We start from the raw sequence: 22,378 nt of genomic DNA, 5'->3' as shown, positions 1-22,378 counted from the left end.
GATGTGCCACGGGTGGCCAGGTTGGGCCGGGTGCGCTGGGGCCACGCACCAAATTCGGTATATCCCCCCCCCCCCCCCCCCCTCTCTCTCTCTCTCTCTCTCTCTGCTGATGGTGAGCTATAAAACGAGGCGAATCCGCAGTTGTCCGATCGTGGCAAAGGAGCAAAGCCATGTTTGCGCAAGAAAGACACACGCACGCGGCGTGCCAGTTCGTCGTTTCTGTATTGCCCCGACGAAACACATAAAGGCAGCGCAACAGCCAAAAGTTGTTCCCGCGTGTTAGCTTTTGCTCATTGCCGTGTACTTCTTTTTTTTGAGGATCCATTGTCGTGTACTACAATCGTGCAGCGTGGCTGTGCTTTTTTCTGTCCGGGGTGTTTTGTTAGCCCAACTCCACCGCGCGACCCTATCCTGTCCATCCCGTTCGTTTGGGGCAAAAAGGACAAACGAGACGGGCCAACGCGCGGGCGCAAACGGACTTTTGTCCGCTTTGTGTCCGCTTTCGACCCATCCCCGGCCCAAGTTTGCGCCGGTTTTGGGGTGAAACGGACAGCGCGCGGACGGGCGGGACGCGCGCGCTTGTCCTTCTCTGGCCCGCCTGTCGGTGGGAGAAACCAAAACCCCCGACGCCCATTTGGCGCCATTTCCCCCAAACCCTCCCACGTCCCTCCCGCCGCCCCCTCTCTCCCCCGTCCATGGCCGACGCCCCGCCGAGTTCCGGCGGCCTGGCCGTCGACCCGCCCGCAAAGGTGAAGAAGAAGGCGCCAAGGAAGCCGCGGTCGGAGTGCACGCCGGAGGAGATCGCCAAGTTGGACGCGGAATCGGCGAAGAGGAGGGAACGGAGAGCGCTCGTCAAGGTCAATGCCGCCGCGGCCAAGTTCGCCGCCCAGCGCGAGGAGCTGGAGGCCGCGCGGCGCAAGGCCGCTGCCGACGAGAAGGAGGACCTCGTCACCAAAGCGCACGCCATCCTCATGCTTGGCATGGGCCGTCCGGCCGGGTTCCCTGCAGCGGTCGTCGGCCCGGCGAGCACAGGCTCGTCGGTCGCCTGGCCTACGCACTGCCAGTCGCCGATGTCGCGCGTCGCGCCCATGTCGCCCGGCTTTCCTGCGCAAAGGCACGACGGCCAGACCCGTTTCTCGGCGTCGCCGGACGTGGGCTTGTTCGTGCCGTCCACACCGCGCCCCGCGGCCGTCATCGACCTCAACGTCACGCCTGGGTCCAGCAGCGGCGGGCGGCCGTCCGTCGAGATGCAAAGAAAGCAGGCACGGGCACCGTTCACAGGCACCATGCCGGCCCCCCGCGTCTTGTTTGACGGAATGCCAACCCCAACGCCAACGGTCGACGACCCCTTCTACAACCAGTACATGGAGGACGTGATCTTCAAGGGTGGGCATGGCCGTGCCTACGACCCCCGAGGAGACCCAAAGTCAGGATGGCCGCGCCGAGTACGTCCCCGATGAAGAGGCCGACGACCGTGCTGACTACGACCATGGTGACTCGTGGCATGAAGACGATGACATCTATGTCGAAGGTGATGGTGATGAAGAAGAAGAAGAAGGCAATGACGTTGATATTAGTGGTGCGCCATTGTTCATCGACGAGCTCACCCAATGAGCGGAAGCACAAAAGAAGAGGAAGAGCATTCGCACGGGTTCATATACACAAGATGAGGACAAGTTGATTTGCCAAGCTTAGATGGAGATTAGCCAACATCCGAGGACCGGCGCGCAACAAAAGGGCATTGTTTTTTGGATGAGAGTCCACAAAACATTCCATGAAAGGAAGATGTTTGAGCCCTACTATCGTGGATTTGTCACGGCAGATGTCCTTGGTGTGAGGACTTAGTCGCGAGGCCAACGCATCTATGTGGTAGCTTGAGAGGGGTTGGGCGGAATCGAGAGACGCAACATAAGACAGGGATTTAGACAGCTTCGGGCCCCGGGAAACATCATCCGGTAACAACCCTACATGCTGTTTGAGGCTAGGTCTCATTATGATCACGGGAGAGTCGCCGGGAACCGGCTCTCGGTGTCTAGCCCTAGAGATCGTTTCTTCTTGCTTGTCCCTCTTGGGGAGCCCTGCCCCTCCTTATATAAGTTAGAGGGGCGGGTTACATGTGGAGTCCTAATAGGACTAGTACTAGTCTATCTTTTCTTGCAAGTTGAATACAAGTCCGGGTCTTGCTTCCTCGTAAAGGAAACATTCGTCATCCTTTCTTATTAAGCCGGCCCATCATAAACGTGAGCCGGCCTTCTGGGCCTTGGGCCTTGTCTTCTATCTGACCCGCCATCGGGGCCATCCATGAATCGTCAGGCTCGTGAGTCGTCAGTCCTCCGACGGGTCATCGGTGAAGCGCCAAGTCCGGCCGGGTCATACCGCGGGGTATATCCCCGACATTAGCCCCCGGTTTAATTTTGGATTTATCCATGTTAAACTGATCCTGTAAAACAAACACAAGAACAAATTTGACAGGTTATGCTCCGGGTTAAATATTCTTGTAAGACGGCACCTGATCATCCTTAAGTCCTTGACATTTCCTTGTTGATATGTATTGGTCCATGATCTCATAATAAATCTTCTTTAGCAGATATGTTTCAACTTTGTCAATGCAAAAAATCCAGATACTTCTTTTGAAAAGTTCGGGTCAATAAGCCAGCTTCAGAGTCAATTTGCTGACATTGGTCTCTTGTAGAGAAATATTGTGAAGAATAATCCACTTGAGTCGGCTTTCAAAGCGCCGGCTTAAGAAATATTGGTCTTGAAATACTCATCTGATATTCAGCCGGTTTAAAGATGTAGAACTTGCCGGTTTAATATTACCAAAATTGCCGGTTTGTAAATATTGATGGCACCGAGTCATAATTGTTGCCGACGCCGGGTCATAATTGTTGATGACGCCGGGCTATGGTTGTTGCAGATACCAGGTCATAATGATTGGTGACGCCGGGTCAATCTGATGTGCTAAAAACTGAGAATTTGAAAGTATTTCTCCTTATATCCGTGTTACCTGTAGCCCCCAAGTGACGGGTTGTCATGCTTGCATCAACCCTGGGACTTGTAATTGTCTTATGCTCACAAAACTTCAACCGGTGTAGCCTCCAAGGGCCGGGTAATAATGAGCAGGGACTTTGTAGATGTAGACTTGAGCAGCAACATGTAGCCCCCAAGGGCCGGCTCAGTAAGATAATATTGAGCTGGGACTTTATATATATTTCCTTGAAAAGAATACCATATGCTGTAATCCTCTCCATGGGGCCCGAACCCACGTCCATAAGGTTAAGAGCTTTGTACTCTTCCAACTGAGTAGTGGACCTTTCAATATAATGGATTTAAACTTGTGTACCTTGAATTGTTGACAGGAGCAATTGGTAGCCCCAAGGGCCGGCTCATTACAATGTGATGAGTCGGGTCTTCAATAAGGCCAGTAAAAATGACTTTGCATTAGCCCCCAAGTGCCATGGTGCATGCTGGCAGTGACATGGGACTTGCATATTTGATGTGATCTCAATTTAAATATGTAGCCCCCAAGTGCCGGGTCGTAAGCCTGCAGCGACTCGGGACTATTCTTTCCATTGTAGAATAAATCATATCCATTGATAAAATAATAGCCATTGTGCCAAAGCGACTTTGAATACCTCATCTGCTGATAAGTCAATCCGGAGTTTAAATACCCGGCGGCTCTTGGCCGATGGCGATTTAATACGCCTCCATTGTAAGCCGGAATTTGTACAACCCGGCGGCTTATAGCCTTTGAGAAAATCAAGAATTGATAACCCTTTTGAGACACCAATTTCAATCTAAGATGATGGGCTTGAATTTAATCATTTATGTAAGTCATAGCTCTGTAAATCCTGCAGAGTTTAAACAACATATGCCCTGGCGACTTAACGTCAAAAACCAGGGCGGGTAACCACCCAAATGTAGTCTTATCCTGCACATAATTAGATCACAAGATCCCTTGGCGGTTTACCACAGGGCGGGTCATAATATCTCACATATAACCATTGATGTGTAACAAGGAGTCACAGATAAGCCTGTTATGAATCATAACTTTGAAACATAACTATAATAATAATATTAACTATAATAATAATATTATACCTGTGATATTGAATTTTCACTGCCGGTTTATGTAACCTGTGCAGCAAGGGTGATAACCCAATCTTTAGAAGCAAAAACTTCCAAATGTTTATGATTGTCACATGCTGGCGACTTATCGTCCAAAGTCGAGCCGGGTTAAGTAGAAGTTACTCATATATGCTTCAGATATGAACAAAAGGTCTCAAAAACCCAAAAGACTGCGTTCAAAAAACTTAAACCAGACAAAAAGAAAATCAAGGCTTCTGATTCGAATACGATCAGTAAACCGTTCCAAAGGGGTTAAGCTAGGATTCGAATACGATCATGTAGCCCCCAGTGGCTTTGGCGTTGCCGATCAAGAGGGTACCGACAGCTATGTTCTCTTTGGTTCGAATACGACCTATGTTTGAACAGGAAGCCTCCAAATGACCTTGAGAGTTGTTTAACGACGCTGATCCGAATACGATCCACGTCGGACCCAAAAGGGGTTGAGCTATGATTCGAATACGATCAAGAAGCCCCCTAGTGAGTTTAGCAGTGTGCCGATCAAAAGGGTACCGACAGCTATGTTCTCTTTGGTTCGAATACGACCTATGTTTGAACAGGAAGCCCCCTAGTGATCATGAGAATATTTAACGACTCTGATTCGAATACGATCAGGGTCACACCAAAAGGGTTAAGCTAAATTCGAATACGATCAGCTCCCAATGGTCATTAAAGCAGGGTACCTATGTTTAGGTTGTGCTTTGTAACAGACTCTTTTTGGTCCTTTTAATTTTTCCTGAGAACTCGAACTTTTGCGAGAGATAAATTCTTTTTGAACCGGAAAAACCGGATATTGAAAGTTTCAAAGCTTTGTGATAAACAAATTTACCTTGAACCGGATTTTGAACCGGATTTGAGAGCTTAAAAAATTTGTGGCAGATGAATTTCCCTTGAACCGGATTTTAAACCGGATATTTAAGAGCTTCAATGCTTTGTGGGAGATGTCAAGTCTCTTGAGCCGGATCTAAACCGGAATCATTCTTTTTAAGCCGGAAATTTTCTGACGGCCTTTAAACTTTTTACCAATATGGCGGTAGCCTCCGGGACCGGGTTATTTTCCCCTCCAATGACCCGGAGTTCTTGAATGCATTGAAACCGACCAATGCTACCGAGTCATATCATTGTAGCCCCCGAGTCTCAAGACGACTCGAGGAGTTGGCTTTGAGATTCTCCATATTGACCATAGCATAAGGTGTATATCATTGATGTTGATAGCGCAATGTGAATCCACAGAAGGTTGAGGTTACTGTGGCGGGTTATAAATGATCCCGTATGAGCCGTGTCAGCAACTCGGCCAATGGTTCCTTCCAACTGGATATTTTTTGAATTTAACCAAACTGTAGTGGCGGCGACTTGTGCGCCTGCCCATTGAGCCGTCCAGTGCAGACGGCGGTTGATGACACATGACAATTTTCCTCCAAGCTGTTGGAAGAAAACCGGGCTTCCCAAGCAGTGACTTGCTCATATTCAATAATCCGCTCATGCAGACAGATGCAGTCCTGGTGTGTCGATGTAAACCAGGCCGCAATAGACGGATGGAAAAGACGACCGCCGCATCAGAGGCAGCTCAAACAGATGAACCGGCTGCGGCGCTGTAAACCGGCGCGAGCGAGTCAACCATGTTTGTTTTGACGTAGTGAACAAATGTCCTGCATCAACAATAGTACAGACCAAGGCAAAGATAAACTGCTCTTTGACAAAAATACTATGTATTAAGAACAAACTTGGATGAATATCACCTGATTCGCCCGGGCAACAGATGAGCCGGCCACGGCACTGTAATCCGATGTGGACGGGCGAGTCGGCCGCGGGGGGTGAATCGGCCGCAAGAGCAGACAGATGAATCGGCCGCGGCGTTGTAAACCGGTGCGGACGAGCAAATTGTCCTCCTCGTGGTAAGCCGATGCGGACTCGTGAACCGGTCGCGAGGGCGGGCGGGCGAGTCGTGTGTGGTGCTGCAATGCAGCGCGGACGGGCGAGTCGGCCGGCGCGTTGACGTAATCCGGATTATGACACGCCAGTTCGTGAAGCCGTGCGGTACCGCCGAACGTGCCTCCGTGGCATAACACCACTTTGTAATGAATAATTCTCCTGCATATGAAAATACCGTAGAGCAGAGTAGTTGTGCTCATAGTAATTAAAGTATACTAAGAAAATGCATAGGAGAAATAACACCTGATGTGTCTAGGCCGGAAGTAATCCGCCATAAAGTTAATCACAGGAGAGTCAACCGTAGCACTGTAAACCGGTGCGGTCGTGAGAGCCGGCCACGGCGTTGTAAACCGGCGCGGACAGGTGAGTCGGCCGTATGTTGATGTAGTGAACAATTGTCCTCGGGTGAGCCGGCCGCGGCCTTGCAAGCCAGCGCGGACGGGCAAGCCAATCGCGGGTGCGGTAAGCCGCGTGAATAGGAGAGTCGGTCGCGGGGGTGGACGGGTAAGTTGTCCGTCCCATCGTAAGTCGGCGCAGACGTGTGAGCCGGCCGCGAGGGCGGACGGGCAAATCGTCCATGGCGTTGTAAGGCGGCGCGGATGGACGAGTCGGCTGCGAGCATGGTAAACCGTGCGAACAACAAGTCAACCGCGGGCGTGGTCCAGGTGAGTTGATGTAGATCGAACCACAGGTTGTGCACGATCGTTCGGCATCAGCGTCCGAGCGGACACGGCCGTGGTGTATCATTGTAAACCGGCACGTGCGTCCACCAGGTACACCGGCGAAGTGTGGATGGTGAAGCGGCCTCAGCTTATAGATTAAACTGAGGATAAATTCCATTCAACAGCCAATGCGGCTGACGGCGGGCGGATCAGCAAGGTCCGATTTGGGCGGCTCAGCAGAAGAAAACACTGCAGGCGCGGCGGCGTGTCAACAAGGTCCGCAGTAGAGCCGGAAAGCAGCCCCGGCGGGTTGCGGTGTATAAGACGGCGGCGACTCGGAAGCCACGGAAGCGCACGCGAGGCGGCGGGGACAGGCACTTCGAAACGAGGCCGCTGGGGTCAAAAGAATCCGGGTCGTGACTGGCTCTGTTTCCTGATCATATCTGCTTTGACCGAGTTTTCTTTTAACCTGATTTTGTTTTCGATGTAGATTGGATCTTTGCCTGACGCCGACGCACATAACCATTGACAGTAATCTTCTTGCCGCGGTTGTAGGCGGCAGCTCAATAGCAAACCCTACTTTCTTCAATCATACTTTTTCCAATGCCGGTTCTTCTTTTCCTGGTCAATCGCAAGCTTCTAGATCCCTGAAAGAAATCCCTCCAAGAACTCAACACCACCGTGCGCGGCCCCACGGTGGGCGCCAACTGTCGTGGAATTGTCACGGCAGATGTCCTTGGTGTGAGGGCTTAGTCGCGAGGCCAACGCATCTATGTGGTAGCTTGAGAGGGGTTGGGCGGAATCGAGAGACGCAACATAAGACAGGGATTTAGACAGCTTCAGGCCCCGGGAAACATCATCCGGTAACAACCCTACATGCTGTTTGAGGCTAGGTCTCATTATGATCACGGGAGAGTCGCCGGGAACCGGCTCTCGGTGTCTAGCCCTAGAGATCGTTTCTTCTTGCTTGTCCCTCTTGGGGAGCCCTGCCCCTCCTTATATAAGTTAGAGGGGCGGGTTACATGTGGAGTCCTAATAGGACTAGTACTAGTCTATCTTTTCTTGCAAGTTGAATACAAGTCCGGGTCTTGCTTCCTCGAAAGGAAACATTTGTCATCCCTTTCTTATTAAGCCGGCCCATCATAAACGTGAGCCGGCCTTCTGGGCCTTGGGCCTTGTCTTCTATCTGACCCGCCATCGGGGCCATCCATGAATCGTCAGGCTCGTGAGTCGTCAGTCCTCCGACGGGTCATCGGTGAAGCGCCAAGTCCGGCCGGGTCATACTTCCGGCCGGGTCATACCGCGGGGTATATCCCCGACACCTACCAAATTACAAGCAACCGTGACATCGGCTCGATTCAAAAAAGATGGTTGTTCATCCAACAAGAGTGCAACAAGTATTGCGCCGCGTTTGAGAGCGTTGAAGCACGACCCGTGAGTGGTCTCGGAGTTGGGGACATGGTATGCTCTCCTCTTTCTAGCCCTTTCCTTGCTACGGCCATGAGACTTCGGCCGTGTATATGTTTGCATGTTCACTTGTTGTTGATCATGTGGTGTAGGCATTTCAATCTTTGGAGGCATTCAAGGCCTGGCACAATGACAAGCCATTCACTCTTACGCATTGTTGGACGATCATCAACAATTGCCCTAAGTTCAAGGACCAATACTGTCGTGGAATTGTCACGGCAGATGTCCTCGAGCTAGGACTTAGTCGTGGAGCCATCGCAACCAGGAAGCTTGAAGGGGTTATGCGGGACAAGGAACACGAGGGTTTATACTGGTTCGGCCCCTTACGGTGAAGGTAAAAGCCTACGTCCAGTTTGAGGTGATCTTGATTAATGTTACGATCGCCAGGGAGCTAAACAGCTATGCCTGGCTCTCGATGAGGTTGTTGTCGCCCTTGAACCGCTGCCGGGTCGTCCCTTTATATAGGGAGGCTGACGCCCAACAGCCCTTAGAGTCCCAGCCGGCTCATAAGAACATCCAGATCGGACTCTAAACTATACTTGCCTTACACTACAAGTCTACTATAATAATGATTGTAACTACAGGCCCTAAGCCATATCCGGGTCTCAGCCCATCTCTGGCCCATCGTATTGAAACATGGCTCCGGGCTTCTGGCAATGACCATCCGAAGAGTAACCCGGCCCCTCCTGGCGGGTGACTCTAAGGTCTATATCCTCAACATTAGGCCCCAGATTGATTTGAGCCGGCTCATGTCAATCTTCAACTCTGCCAACAGAGAAAATCTCCGGCTCACCATTCATGTGAAAGCCATAACCCGGAGTGACGTCATCCTCTGGACTCCGGATAATCCGCCGTGACGTCATCCTCCATTAAGTCCGTTTTTTACTCCGCCGGATCCGCAACGGATCTTTGCTTTTACTGTCTTTCCAAAAATCGAGGCGTCGTGAGGGGGAGATAACCACGCCGTGGTCTCCTTGAATCTCGCGCCCACTTATGACTCTGCCTTATAAATAGGCCGGCCCAACGCTCTCTTCTCACGCTCTCCTTCTTCCTCCTCGCGCCGTCGCTCCTCTGCCCGAGCTCCGCCACTACCGCCGCCGTCGCGCCCCTGGTCTTCATCAACCCGGCCGTTGCATCACCCTGATTCGGACCAGATTCACGGCAGCGACCTCCGCTCTTTCCAACTCCGGTGAGTCTCCTTTGCCCTGTCAGATAGATCTACTGTAGGGTTCATCTTGTGTTCTTCGCGTTCATCACCATTTCCGCAAACCTCAGTAGCTCTTGTAGTCACCACACTCGGTTGATCTTTTAACCTCGCATAAAGTCAGTGCGGTAGATGTTTGAGATCCATTTGACCTGCAAAAAACCCTCTTTTTACTGCATAAGAACCATGTTCAATCCTCAAGAACTTCTTCTGCTTCTGTTTTTTAGGTCTAGAAAATTTTCATTTCACCCGACCATCTTGATCCAAAAAAGTTACTGCAATATGTGAAACCTGTTTTTACCACACTTAGCAAAAACTGCAGCCCTTGAATCTTGGCGGCTTACATCTCCGGTTTAAGGAAAACATGCGCCATAAAACTTTCCGGTTTAAAGAAAACTACGCTCCGTAGAATCCTCCGGCTTAACTGTGGTAAGTCGTAGATGACCAACTTACTCTGAATGCTCCTACGGCTTAAATAATCCACCATATCTGAATATATATCATTAGTCCCCTTCATAAGCCGTCACCTTAGTTTGAATGATAGAACTCCGGCTTATAATTAACCCGGATACTTTTCTCTTTATCATAGACCCCCAACCTTCACCATGCCTCCCAAGGCTCCCATCACTTGTAACTGGATGAGATCCAACGTCACTGACGAGACCCTGGCCAATTTCGCTAAGTCCGGATATCTGCCCAAGAAGGAAGTGATGTCCTACCGTGCCCCTGATCCGTCAGAAGAAATACCACAGCCGAGGGACGGGGAGGTAGTGATCTTTGCGGACCATATGAGCCGGGGCTTCGCACCGCCCGGCTCAAAATTCTTCCGGGACGTGCTCAACTTCTTTGACCTTCGGCCTCAGGATATAGGACCCAACTCCGTATCCAACATCTGCAACTTCCAAGTCTTTTGTGAAGTGTATCTTGGAGAAGAGCCGAGTCTGCTGCTCTTCAGAGAGCTGTTTTATTTAAACCGCCAGAATGAGTGTGCCAACGGGCCAAGTCTGGAATTGGGCGGCATCTCCATCCAGCGGCGTAGGGACTGTGTGTTCCCTTACGCAGAGCCGCCGAGCCACCCTAAGGACTGGAATATGACTTGGTTCTACTGCCAAGATACGTCCCCGGCTGAGGAGAACCCGCTGCCCGGCTTTCGCCCAACGCGCCTAGAGCCAACTCATCCGCTATCCGACAAACTGACTGCCGCGGAACACCAGCCTCTGCTTCCAACGATCAATAAGATCAAGGCCCTGCTAGGCAACGGTCTGAATGGAATTGACCTGGTCCGGGTCTGGATCTCTTGGCGGGTGATCCCATTGAGCCGCCGCCCCGGCTTAATGTGTGAGTACACCGGGCGAAAGGATGACCCGCAGAGGCACAGTCGCAATGATCTTCTAGAAGATGTTGCTGAGGAGGAGACCAAGGCTCTTCTAAACGAGAGCTTGGCAGATTGCGGAAGAACCGGGCTAGCCCCCTTCTACAAGATCAATCCAGCCCCAGCGATAAGCCGCTGACTTTAACCTTTATCTTCATCTGCATATTACCTTCAACTGAACCGTCTTAAGAATCAATCATTGTACCTTTCAGGCTGATGATAAATTCTGGCGGGCTAAATATGACCATGAGGCGGCCAAGAAGGCCCGGAAAGCAAAGAAAGCCGCCAAGAAAGCCGCCCCTCGCAAAAAGGGAAGCAGACCTACTGCTTCGGAGCTACTGCAATTAAGCGACAGCTCCGAGTCAGAGGTAATCCTTAAACCTTTAAAACTCTTGCCATATTTGTTGTTTGTTGCTGTCCGCCTTATCAACATTTGCTCATTGACAGGATGACACCGGCGCCAGTAACCCAGTGGTTGAAGAGGTAATGTCACTTTCCTCCGACTCGGAGCCTTTGCCACAGCTGAAAGTCCGAAGAGTAACCCGGAAAGTAAGCTTTTCACATCCATTAGCTCATCAAGACCCTCAATTTCTTTTGAAGCAGCAGGTTCACGAAAGTCGGAGTCACACCCGGGCCCGCAAAGACACCGACCTCTCCGACGGGTTACCCGACGCAACCAGAAAGCATCGCACTGAGGTTTTTTCTCACCTGTACCCCTTTCATCCGTTGGCGGGTGTTATCCGTCAGCCACTCAACTCTTCTGACTCCAATTATCAGGAGACCTCCCCCTCTTCGGGTGACTCCATGCAGTCAAGTCTGCCGGCCTTCAAAACTGCACCCGAGTAATAACAATCTCCTTTCATTATCTGTCTGTACTTACTCTTTGTATGCCTAACACTTCTGCCTTTTCAGTGCCCAGGAAAAGCTCACCAAAAGAGCGAACAAGACCAGGTCAGCCGGAGTGCCAGACTTGCCCGAGCCGGAGGCGACGGCTCAAGAGCCGCCAGCTGCCTCCGCCCCGGAAGCCACCATTCCAATGGACACGGCGCCTGAAGCCCCTGCCCCAACTACCAAAACAACAACCGAAGCGTCGGTTAACCCGGAGGCCTCCGGCTCAGCCCCACCAGCAGACGACCCGGACGTGGTAATCACCCGGACGGAATTCGTTGAGCCGGGGAGACCGACCGCGTTGGCCAAATGCTCCGCGAAGGGGGAGTTGCTGCAGCCCCACCGGGTGAATCTGGACCTCTCCAGCTACACCGACTTGAGCATTGGAGAGCTTGTCTCTGGCTACATCAGCCAAGTTCACAAGAGCCGGGACGCCGAGATCGCCATGGTCAATCAGATCCAACAAAAATCTGAGGTATCCTTCTGCTGTCTTCTTACTTACTGCATAGTGACCCTTGTCATGCTAGCCCCCAAGTCGACGACTTATACTTGAATATGTTGTAGACTTAGGTCCCGGCTTATTCAATTGAGCCGGCAGTACGTAGATAGATACGTTCAATATCCATTAGCCCCCAAGTGCCAAGTGTCTTTGCTTGGAAAGCGCTTGGGACTTATATAATGACTGTTAATAACCCGGAAATATATGCAGGCTGTTGGCAAAAAATTAGAGTCGGATCTTGCGGATCTCAAGAGCCGGCTGAAGACACAGGAAATGGAAACCCGGAAGGCAAACGCCAAGTTTGTCTCCAGCATCGCCGCTCAAGAGAAGCTGAAGACCGAATTTGATGCTGAGCGGAAGGCCTGGGCTGAGGAGAAAGCCGCACTGGTGACCCGGGCGGAACAGGCAGAGAAGGCGCTCTCTGAGAAAACCGCCGAGCTCTCCGGCCTAAAGCGCCAGGTTTCCCAAATGGTAGCCGCCATCTTCGGTAAGTCGCCTCACCGGCTTTCATCCATGTTAGAATGTTTACATCTCCTGATTCATCCTTGTCACCGGCTTATCTGATGTTGTTAAACAGGTCCCAGAAGCGCCAACCTTAACCAGAGTGTGGTCACCAAGTTAAAGGCCGTGTACACCCTGGTGGAACAGCTCTACACCGGGTCACAGCGTGCCTTAGCTGTGGTGGCCCTATCCAACGAGGTGCCAACTCATCTAGCCGAAGTCCTGCGCCGGCTCGCAGTCCTGCCGTAGCGGATCCAGGAGCTACGACGAGCATCTGCGAGAGCCGGAGCAATCGCCGCACTGAGCCGGGCGAAGGCATTCCTGCCGGAGCTAGACCCGGCAGACATCGCCCTGGGTTACCCAAGCCTGAAGGAAGACGGCTCAGCCTTCGACCAGAAGGACTTCGCGGCATGTGTGAAGGTTGTACGCCCGGTGGCCACCCTCATCGGGAACGACACCGACTTAACCAAGTATCAGCCGGGGTACAATGCGGAGAATCAGAGGATTCCAACCCCTCGCTATGAAACTCTTAATCTGATTCCTCCGGCTCGTCAGCACACCTTCGCCCCGGAGATTGACCCGGCCGGGTTAATTGACGAAGAAGCCCAGTTCGAAGCTCTCAGCGGCATCAACTGGAAATCATCAACCTTCGAAGTCTTGGGATCGGCCGGAGGAGAATACAGGAATGAGCCCGGGACTTCAACTCAGCAGGCGTCATAAGTTAGCGGGCGGCTTATCAAACATTGTTCCATCTTTTAGACTTGAAGAATTATTGTAATAGAGTAGGTGCAACAGTTTATCTCTGCCGTGCCATCGTGCACGTTTTTAAATGCGAAAGCCTTTTGAATTTATCCCTTTGATGTTTTTCCGGGTCATAATCATCCCTATGTTCTTCTCAACCTCAAAAGGTGCCTTGAAGTATCTGCATAGAAAAGGCAAATCACAAGTCTCGAGGCGGCTTACCGCCCTGAGAATCAGGTGTTTGAGATAAATAACCCGGAAGATGAATCAAAAAAGACTGGTCCTTAAGTATACTATGAACATAGCCAAAATAACACACTGAACAGCCTGTATGCATCTTTCGGTTTAAATAACCCGGGCAGCAAGGTTGACACCTTAACTCTGATTTTACTTGCCTTAATGACACCCATGACGTGCAACTAACACTGTAAACCAAAGTTAAGCCGGCAAGTGAGACCCGGCCATGCACACCTCAGAATAAACTTGTGAAAAAGCAGAAGAACTTAGGGGCTTCCGGTTCGAATACGACCAAAGACCCGGCCCCAAGGGGTTAAGCTAAGATTCGGATACGATCATATAGCCCCCAGTGGGTGTGGCGATGCCAATCAAAAGGGTACCGACAGCTATGTTCTCTTTGGTTTGAATACGACCCATGTTTGAACAGGAAGCCCCCAAGTGATTCTTAAAATTGTTTAACGACGCTGATTCGAATACGATCCACATCGGTTCTCAGAGGGGTTAAACTATGATTCAAATATGACCAAAGGTAACCTCCCAATGAGCTCGGCACTTTGCCAATCAAGTGGGTATCGACAGCTATGTTCTCTTTGGTTCGAATACGACCCATGTTTGAACAGGAAGCCCCCAAGTGACCTTACTGCTTACGGCTAGATTCGAATACGACCATAAGCCGGATCCTCCTTTAAGTCAGCATGTAAAGAAGCAACACACGCATATTTGGAGGAGAAAAAAGGACAGAGGTCCTGCTTTATTGCTTATCATGATATATACATGTCTGAGATAAATATGTACACCACAAGAGCCGGTAGCTCAAGTGTAGTAAGGCCGAAGCTGAGCTATATTCCACGGCCGACGGGTCTCCTCCTCAGATTTACGCGAATCTTTATGCTCCCGAATATCAATGAGGTAATATGACCCGTTGTGCAAGTTCTTGCTGACCACAAAGGGCCCTTCCCAAGGTGGGGATAACTTGTGTGCATCTGTTTGATCCTGGATGAGCCGGAGCACAAGGTCGCCCTCCTGGAAGACCCGGGATTTGACCCGGCGGCTATGATAACGGCGCAGGTCTTGTTGGTAAATCGCTGAACGGGCTGCTGCCACATCACGCTGTTTGTCCAACAAGTCCAGAGCATCTTGGCGCGCCTGTTCATTATCCGTCTCAACATAAGCCGCCACACGAGGTGAATCGTGACGGATGTCACTGGGGAGGACTGCTTCTGCTCCATAAACCATGAAGAAAGGCATGAAGCCTGTAGACCTGTTAGGAGTAGTGTTGATGCTCCATAAGACAGAGGGCAACTCCTCCACCCAACAACCCGGCGTCCGTTGCAAAGGGACCAAAAGCCGGGGCTTGATGCCCTTCAGAATCTCCTGGTTAGCTCTCTCAGCTTGACCATTGGATTGGGGATGAGCCACTGAGGAAACATCAAGTCGGATATGCTCTCGTTGACAAAACTCTTCCATAACGCCCTTGGATAGATTGGTGCCATTGTTAGTTATGATGTTGTGCGGAAAGCCGAAGCGGAAAATCACCTTTTTCATAAATTGAACCGCTGTGGCTGCATCGCACTTGCTAACTGGCTCAGCCTCCACCCACTTCGTGAATTTGTCAACTGCCACCAAGAGGTGGGTCTTCTTATCCTTGGACCGTTAAAAGGCCCAACCATATCAAGCCCCCAGACCGCAAAGGGCCAAGTGATTGGGATCATCCTCAACTCCTGAGCCGGCACATGAGCCCGTCGTGAGAACCTTTGGCAACCATCACATTTACTGACCAAGTCCTCTGCATCAGCGTGAGCCGTCAGCCAATAAAAACCATGACGGAAAGCCTTAGGCACAAGAGATTTTGAACCGGCATGATGGCCACAATCCCCTTCATGGATCTCGCGCAAGATCTCTTGACCTTCCTCAGGAGAGATACAACGCTGAAATGCCCCTGAAACACTGCGATGATGCAACTCGCCATCGATAACAATCATTGACTTAGCCCGCCGGGTTATTTGCCTGGCCAGAGTTTCTTCCTCAGGCAACTCTCCCCGGGTTATATAAGCCAGATATGGCATTGTCCAGTCTGGTATGACATGAAGAGCCGCCACCAGTCGTGCCTCCGGGTCAGGGATAGCCAAGTCCTCCTCTGTAGGCAACCGAACCGAAGGGTTATACAGGACATCCAAGAAAGTGTTAGGCGGCACCGGTTTTCGCTGGGAGCCTAGCCGGCTTAAAGCATCAGCCGCCTCGTTCTTCCTGCGATCAATGTGCTCCACTTGGTATCCCTGAAAGTGCCCAGCAATGGCATCAACCTCGCGGCGATAAGCCGCCATGAGAGGATCCTTAGAATCCCAGGTGCCTGATACTTGTTGAGCCACCAAGTCTGAGTCACCAAAGCACCTTACCGGCTTAAGCTCATCTCCTTAGCCACCCGAAGACCGTGGAGCAAAGCCTCGTATTCAGCCGCATTGTTAGTGCAAGGAAACATCAACCGTAGCACATAATGGAATTTGTCACCTTTAGGGGAAGTCAATACAACACCAGCCCCGGAGCCCTCCAGCTGTCTGGACCCATCAAAGTGAATAGTCCAATAAGTGTTATCTGGCCTTTGCTCAGGCACTTGTGACTCTGTCCAGTCATTGATAAAATCCACCAGAGCCTGAGATTTAACAGCAGTGCGTGGCACATATTTGAGGCCATGAGGTCCAAGTTCTATAGCCCACTTAGCAATTCTCCCTGTAGCCTCTCTGTTCTGGATAATATCCCCAAGAGGGGCAGAACTGACCACAGTGATGGGATGACCCTGAAAATAATGCTTGAGCTTCCGGCTCGCCATGAACACACCATATACGAGCTTCTGCCAATGCGAGTACCGCTGCTTGGACTCAATAGGCACCTCGCTGACATAATAAACCGGCCGCTGAACCGGATGCTCCTTACCCGTCTCCTTGCGCTCCACCACAATAGCCACACCGACGGCTCGTGTGTTTGCCGCCACATACAGTAGCAAGGGCTCCTTATCGACCGGAGCAGCAAGGACGGGGGGCTCTGCCAGTTGCTTTTTCAAATCCTCAAAAGCGGTATTAGCTGCATCATTCCAGACAAAGTTATCAGTTTTCTTCATCAACTGATATAAGGGCATAGCCTTCTCACCCAAACGGCTTATAAACCGGCTTAAAGCAGCGATACGACCCGCCAAACGCTGAACGTCATTTATACACGCCGGTTTAGCTAAGGAGGTGATGGCCTTGATCTTCTCCGGGTTAGCCTCAATGCCTCTGTCAGAAACCAAGAAGCCCAATAGTTTGCCTGCAGGAACACCAAAAACACACTTGGCCGGGTTAAGCATCATCTTGTAGACCCGGAGATTATCGAAGGTTTCCCTTAAGTCATCTATCAGGGTTTCCTCCTTGATGGATTTAACCACAATATCATCCACGTAAGCGTGAACATTGCGCCCGATCTGTTTATGAAGACAATTCTGTACACAACGCTGGTAAGTCGCCTGTGCACACTTGAGTCCAAAGGGCATAGACACATAGCAGAAGGCTCCAAAGGGAGTGATGAACGCCGTCTTCTCCTGGTCCTTAACTGCCATCTTAATCTGATGATACCTGGAATAGGCATCCAAGAAACTTAAGCGTGCACAACCTACCGTAGCATCAATGATTTGATCAATACGGGGGAGAGCAAAAGGATCAGCCGGACACGCCTTGTTCAAGTCCGTGTAGTCCACACACATCCGCCAAGTGCCGTTCTTCTTGAGTACGAGCACCGGGTTAGCCAACCACTCCGGGTGAAAAACTTCAACAATGAACCCGGCCGCCAAGAGCCGGGCTACTTCTTCACCAATAGCTTTCCGCCTCTCTTCGTTAAACCGTCGAAGGAACTGTCTAACCGGCTTAAATTTTGGATCAACATTGAGAGTGTGCTCAGCGAGTTCTCTAGGTATACCTGGCATGTCAGAAGGTTTCCATGCGAAGATGTCCCTATTCTCACGGATGAACTCGATGAGAGCGCTTTCCTATTTCGGGTCCAGATTTGCACTGATGCTAAACTGCTGAGACGAGTCACCTGGAACGAAATCAACAAGTTTAGTCTCATCAGCTGATTTAAATTTCATTGCTGGTTCATTCTCCGTGGTTGGCTTTTTCAGAGAGGTCATATCTGTTGGGTCAACATTGTCTTTGTAAAACTTCAACTCCTCTGTAGCGCAAATAGACTCTGCATAAGCCGCGTCTCCTTCCTCGCACTCTAGAGCCACCTTTCGGCTGCCGTGAACCGTAATAGTCCCGTTGTGACCCGGCATTTTGAGCTGTAAGTACACATAGCACGGCCGTGCCATGAACTTGGCATAAGCCGGCCGTCCAAATATAGCATGGTATGGACTTCTTATCTTGACCACCTCAAAGGTCAGCTTCTCCACCCTGTAGTTGTTCTCATCACCAAAAGCCACTTCCAATTCGATCTTGCCGACTGGATAAGCCGACTTACCGGGCACCACACCATGGAAGATAGTGTTTGACTGGCTGAGGTTCTTATCGACTAGCCCCATGCGACGGAAAGTCTCATAATAAAGGATATTGATGCTGCTGCCTCCATCCATGAGTACCTTTGTGAACTTATAGCCTCCCACCTGAGGAGCCACCACTAAGGCCAAGTGGCCCGGGTTATCCACCCGGGGAGGGTGATCCTCCCTACTCCACACTATAGGCTGCTCAGACCACCGTAAGTAGCGTGGAACCGCCGGCTCAACAGCATGAACAACTCTTTTGTGAAGCTTCTGATCCCGTTTGCACAAACTGGTGGTGAACACATGATACTGTCCACCGCTAAGCTGCTTTGGGTTGGTCTGATAACCCCCCTGCTGCTGTTGACGACCCTGACCAGACTGTTGATTAAAGCCCCCTTGACCGTTCTGAGGACCGGAATTTGAGCCGCCGCCCGGGCCATTGTAGCTCTTAAAGGCCTTCATGATCGCGCAATCCTTCCACAGGTGAGTCGCCGGCTTCTCTCTAGAGCCATGCCTTGGACAAGGTTCATTCAACAGCTGCTCCAGCGTTGGACCTGACCCGCCGCCTCGGGGAGGGGGCCTCCCCTTGCGTCGCTGATTATTACCTTGGGAGTTGGCGTTGGCTACAAACTCTAGGCTGCCATCGGCCTTACGCTTGCCTCCTCCTTGGTTCCCCGGGTTAAACTGAGGACCCTTGCCGTTGCCATTCTTCTTTCCCTTCCCTGCCCTTTCATCGTCTGAAGGGGGATCCTTGGTACCATCGGAATCGGCGTACTTGACAAGAGCCGCCATTAGGGTACCCATATCGGTGCAGTCGCGCTTGAGCCGCCCAAGCTTCATTTTAAGGGGCACAAAGCGACAGTTCTGTTCCAACATTAAGACTGCAGATCCGGCATCCATCTTATCTGACGAATGTATGATCTCCTTGACCCGGCGAACCCAATGGGTCGTGGACTCACCCTCCTGCTGCTTACAGTTAGTCAAATCCACAATTGACATAGATTGCCTGCAGGTATCTTTGAAGTTTTGAATAAACCGGGCTTTCAGCTCAGCCCAAGACCCAATGGAGTTCGGCGGTAACCCTTTCAACCACGTGCGGGCAGTCCCATCTAACATCATGGTGAAATATTTGGCCATGGCCGCCTCACTGACCTCCAGCAATTCCATAGCCATCTCGTAACTCTCAATCCATGCTGCGGGTTGTAAGTCCGCTGTATAGTTAGGCACCTTCCTAGGGCCCTTGAAGTCCTTAGGTAGACGTTCATTACGGATGGCTGGTACCAAACAAGGGACACCCCCGGTCCTGGTAGAAATTCCCACATCAACGGACGTCGTCGGATAAGCCGGGGGGGGGGGGGTCTGATAAGCCGTCAATTGAGGCGCCTGCTCCGCCTCTTGCCGCGCTTGGTCTGTTGCGTAGAAGGCTCCATTATGAGCCGGGCCATGGCCAGGGGGCGGGTCATGGTGTCGTACATTACTGGAACCGGTTGCTGAGACCATGTGCCGGCTGTAACTCGGGCTCTGGCCTGGACGGGGGGTCGAGTGGATCCTGTCGCGGCTGTAGGAGTACGCCTCTTGCTGCGCTAGTGCCGTCTGCAGGAGTTCCCTGACCCGGCGGGTTTCAATGGCCGCCGGAGAATCGCCGTCAACGGGGAGAGCCGCCAGCCGTGCTGCCGCAGCTACCATGTTCTCCAGCGGGTTATCATAATGACCCGGGGGTATTGGCACATACTGAGGCGGGGCAGGGGGCACCTGGGGAGGCCCCATCACTCGTGGCTGAATAAGGGGTCCAGACCCGGGCGCAATGACCCCTGGCGGGTTACTAGACCCTGCACCCGGCGTGTTGAAGAGATTGCGTGGATCGTAAACCGGCGGGAGTCGAGACTGGGCCTTCCGATGCCTCCTTCTCATGACCTCGTTGGCCGCGTTCTGATCCATCATGAGTTGGAAGGACTGCGCCTGAATCAGCTGGGTCCGGGCGTCGAGAGCCGCCCGCTCCGCAGCCAGCCTGATTCCTTCTGCTGCCAGATCCTCTTTAGCTTTTACCAGATCCAATTTTAACTATGCCACCTCCGCATCATGCTGAGCTTGATCCGCCGGGTCAACCGCGGCGGTTAACAGGGCCGTCATCTTGTCCGTGAGATCCATCAGCACCTGAGCCGGAGAAGGCACCGGGTTTCCCGATCCAGCAGCGGGGTTCTGAACAGGCTGTGCTCCAGCCATAAAAACTCCGACCTGACTTGGCGGCTCAAAAAGGCCCGGAATACTGTCGCCATCGGAACAACCCATGAGCCTGCCATCTTGAAGTTGGTACAACGAGTTTGACTCATCAGTGGCCGACTCGCCGCCAGAGCCGGCGGCCGCCTCATCACCGGACCTGGATGGATCAGAGGGCCCTCCATGGATGCATCCCACAAAAGCGCGCCTTAAGGCAGGCCGGGCCCGGGCGGGTTGTGCGCGCTGAGCCGTTTCGATGAGGTCGGCGCAGAGATCCGGCTCGGGGCCTGGCTCAGCAATCTTGCCAATGAAGACATGAATTGCACCAAAGGGGACCCGGTACCCGTACTCAATTGAGCCGGCGTCGGGGCCCCAGTCCGCATCGTCGATGTAGAGCTTGCCGCGACGCGTCTTGGTCATCCGGCCCACAACGTATCCCTTGAGCCCTTCGAAGCTGCCCTTCAAGAACTCAAATCCACCGTGCGCGAGCCCCACGGTGGGCGCCACCTGTCGTGGAATTGTCACGGCAGATGTCCTCGAGCTAGGACTTAGTCGTGGAGCCATCGCAACCAGGAAGCTTGAAGGGGTTATGCGGGACAAGGAACACGAGGGTTTATACTGGTTCGGCCCCTTACGGTGAAGGTAAAAGCCTACGTCCAGTTTGAGGTGATCTTGATTAATGTTACGATCGCCAGGGAGCTAAACAGCTATGCCCGGCTCTCGATGAGGTTGTTGTCGCCCTTGAACCGCTGCCGGGTCGTCCCTTTATATAGGGAGGCTGACGCCCAGCAGCCCTTAGAGTCCCGGCCGGCTCATAAGAACATCCGGCTCGGACTCTAAACTATACTTGCCTTACACTACAAGTCTACTATAATAATGATTGTAACTACAGGCCCTAAGCCATATCCGGGTCTCAGCCCATCTCTGGCCCATCGTATTGAAACATGGCTCCAGGCTTCTGGCAATGACCATCCGAAGAGTAACCCGGCCCCTCCTGGCGGGTGACTCTAAGGTCTATATCCTCAACAAAAACCGTGAACTGCAAAGGAAGAGAGGCAAGAAGACGACCAAGTTCACCGGAGGTGGAGATGGCGAGGCGTTGAAGAGGCCGAGGGGCAAGACCAACTCCAAGGTTGACGACATACGTGATGCCTCATCCATGGCCTTGCATGAGACTTTGCATGGCATGATGTCCCAAAAGGATGTGAGGGACGAGAAGAAGCGGCAAAGCAAGGACGAGCAAATGAAGCAATACCTGGACCTTCAAAGACAGAAGCTTGAGATGGAGGAGGCGGCCAAGCGGAGGAAGATCGACATGGAGGAGACGGCCCGGCAAAGGCAGCTCGACATGGAGGAGGCGGCCCGGCAAAGGTAGCTCGACATCGAGGCCGACAACGTCAAGGCCAGGCAGAGGCAGCTCGACATCGAGGCCACCAATGCCACCACCAAAGCGAAGGAGGTGGCCCTTGCGATCATGAGCGTGGACTTGTCGAAGATGAGCGAGAAGACGAGGGCCTGGTTTGATGCCAGGCAGAAGGAGATGCTTGACGCCGAAGGACTGAACTAGGTCGTCCGATCGGCGTCGGCCGTTCCTTTTTGGAGGCTGGCATGGGTGCCGCCCGCCCGCTGGGCCGCTGGCAGTGTACCGGCGAGAAAAACATTCATTTCTGGAGGCCGGCTGTGTTGCCGGCGAGGACAACTATTCATTTTGGAGGCTGACTGTGTTGCCGGCCGCTGGCTGATGCCGGCGATGGACGTGTAGGCCGCTCGCTCTGTTGCCGGCGTGATGAACCGGGGCCGCTGGCCTGAACTAGGGCTTGGCATTTGAAACGTTGCTTTTAGTTTTTTAAGTAGACGCGGACAGGATGGGGCAAATGGATGCGGCCGCGCGCTGGGCGCACGGCCACCGCATCCCAGGACACGCCCGGACACGACCCCAAATCCTTACTCAAACGGACAGAATCCGGACAAAATGGACGTCCGTTTGGGATCGCGCGGTGGAGTTGGCCTTACGCTTTGCGTACTGAGG

General features: G+C 52.2%; 1 pseudogene; it reads left to right on the top strand.

Moving 5' to 3' along the window:
* Position 1: 1 nt before the first annotated feature.
* On the top strand, positions 2 to 21,916 carry LOC109743003 (uncharacterized; annotated as a pseudogene).
* Positions 21,917 to 22,378: the final 462 nt, after the last annotated feature.

This window comes from Aegilops tauschii, chromosome 6 (genome assembly GCF_002575655.3).
Source record: "Aegilops tauschii subsp. strangulata cultivar AL8/78 chromosome 6, Aet v6.0, whole genome shotgun sequence".
NCBI classification, from domain to species: Eukaryota; Viridiplantae; Streptophyta; class Magnoliopsida; order Poales; family Poaceae; genus Aegilops; species Aegilops tauschii.
Note: the sequence above shows the minus strand (reverse complement) of the source record. Positions and strands in the feature narration are given on the sequence as shown.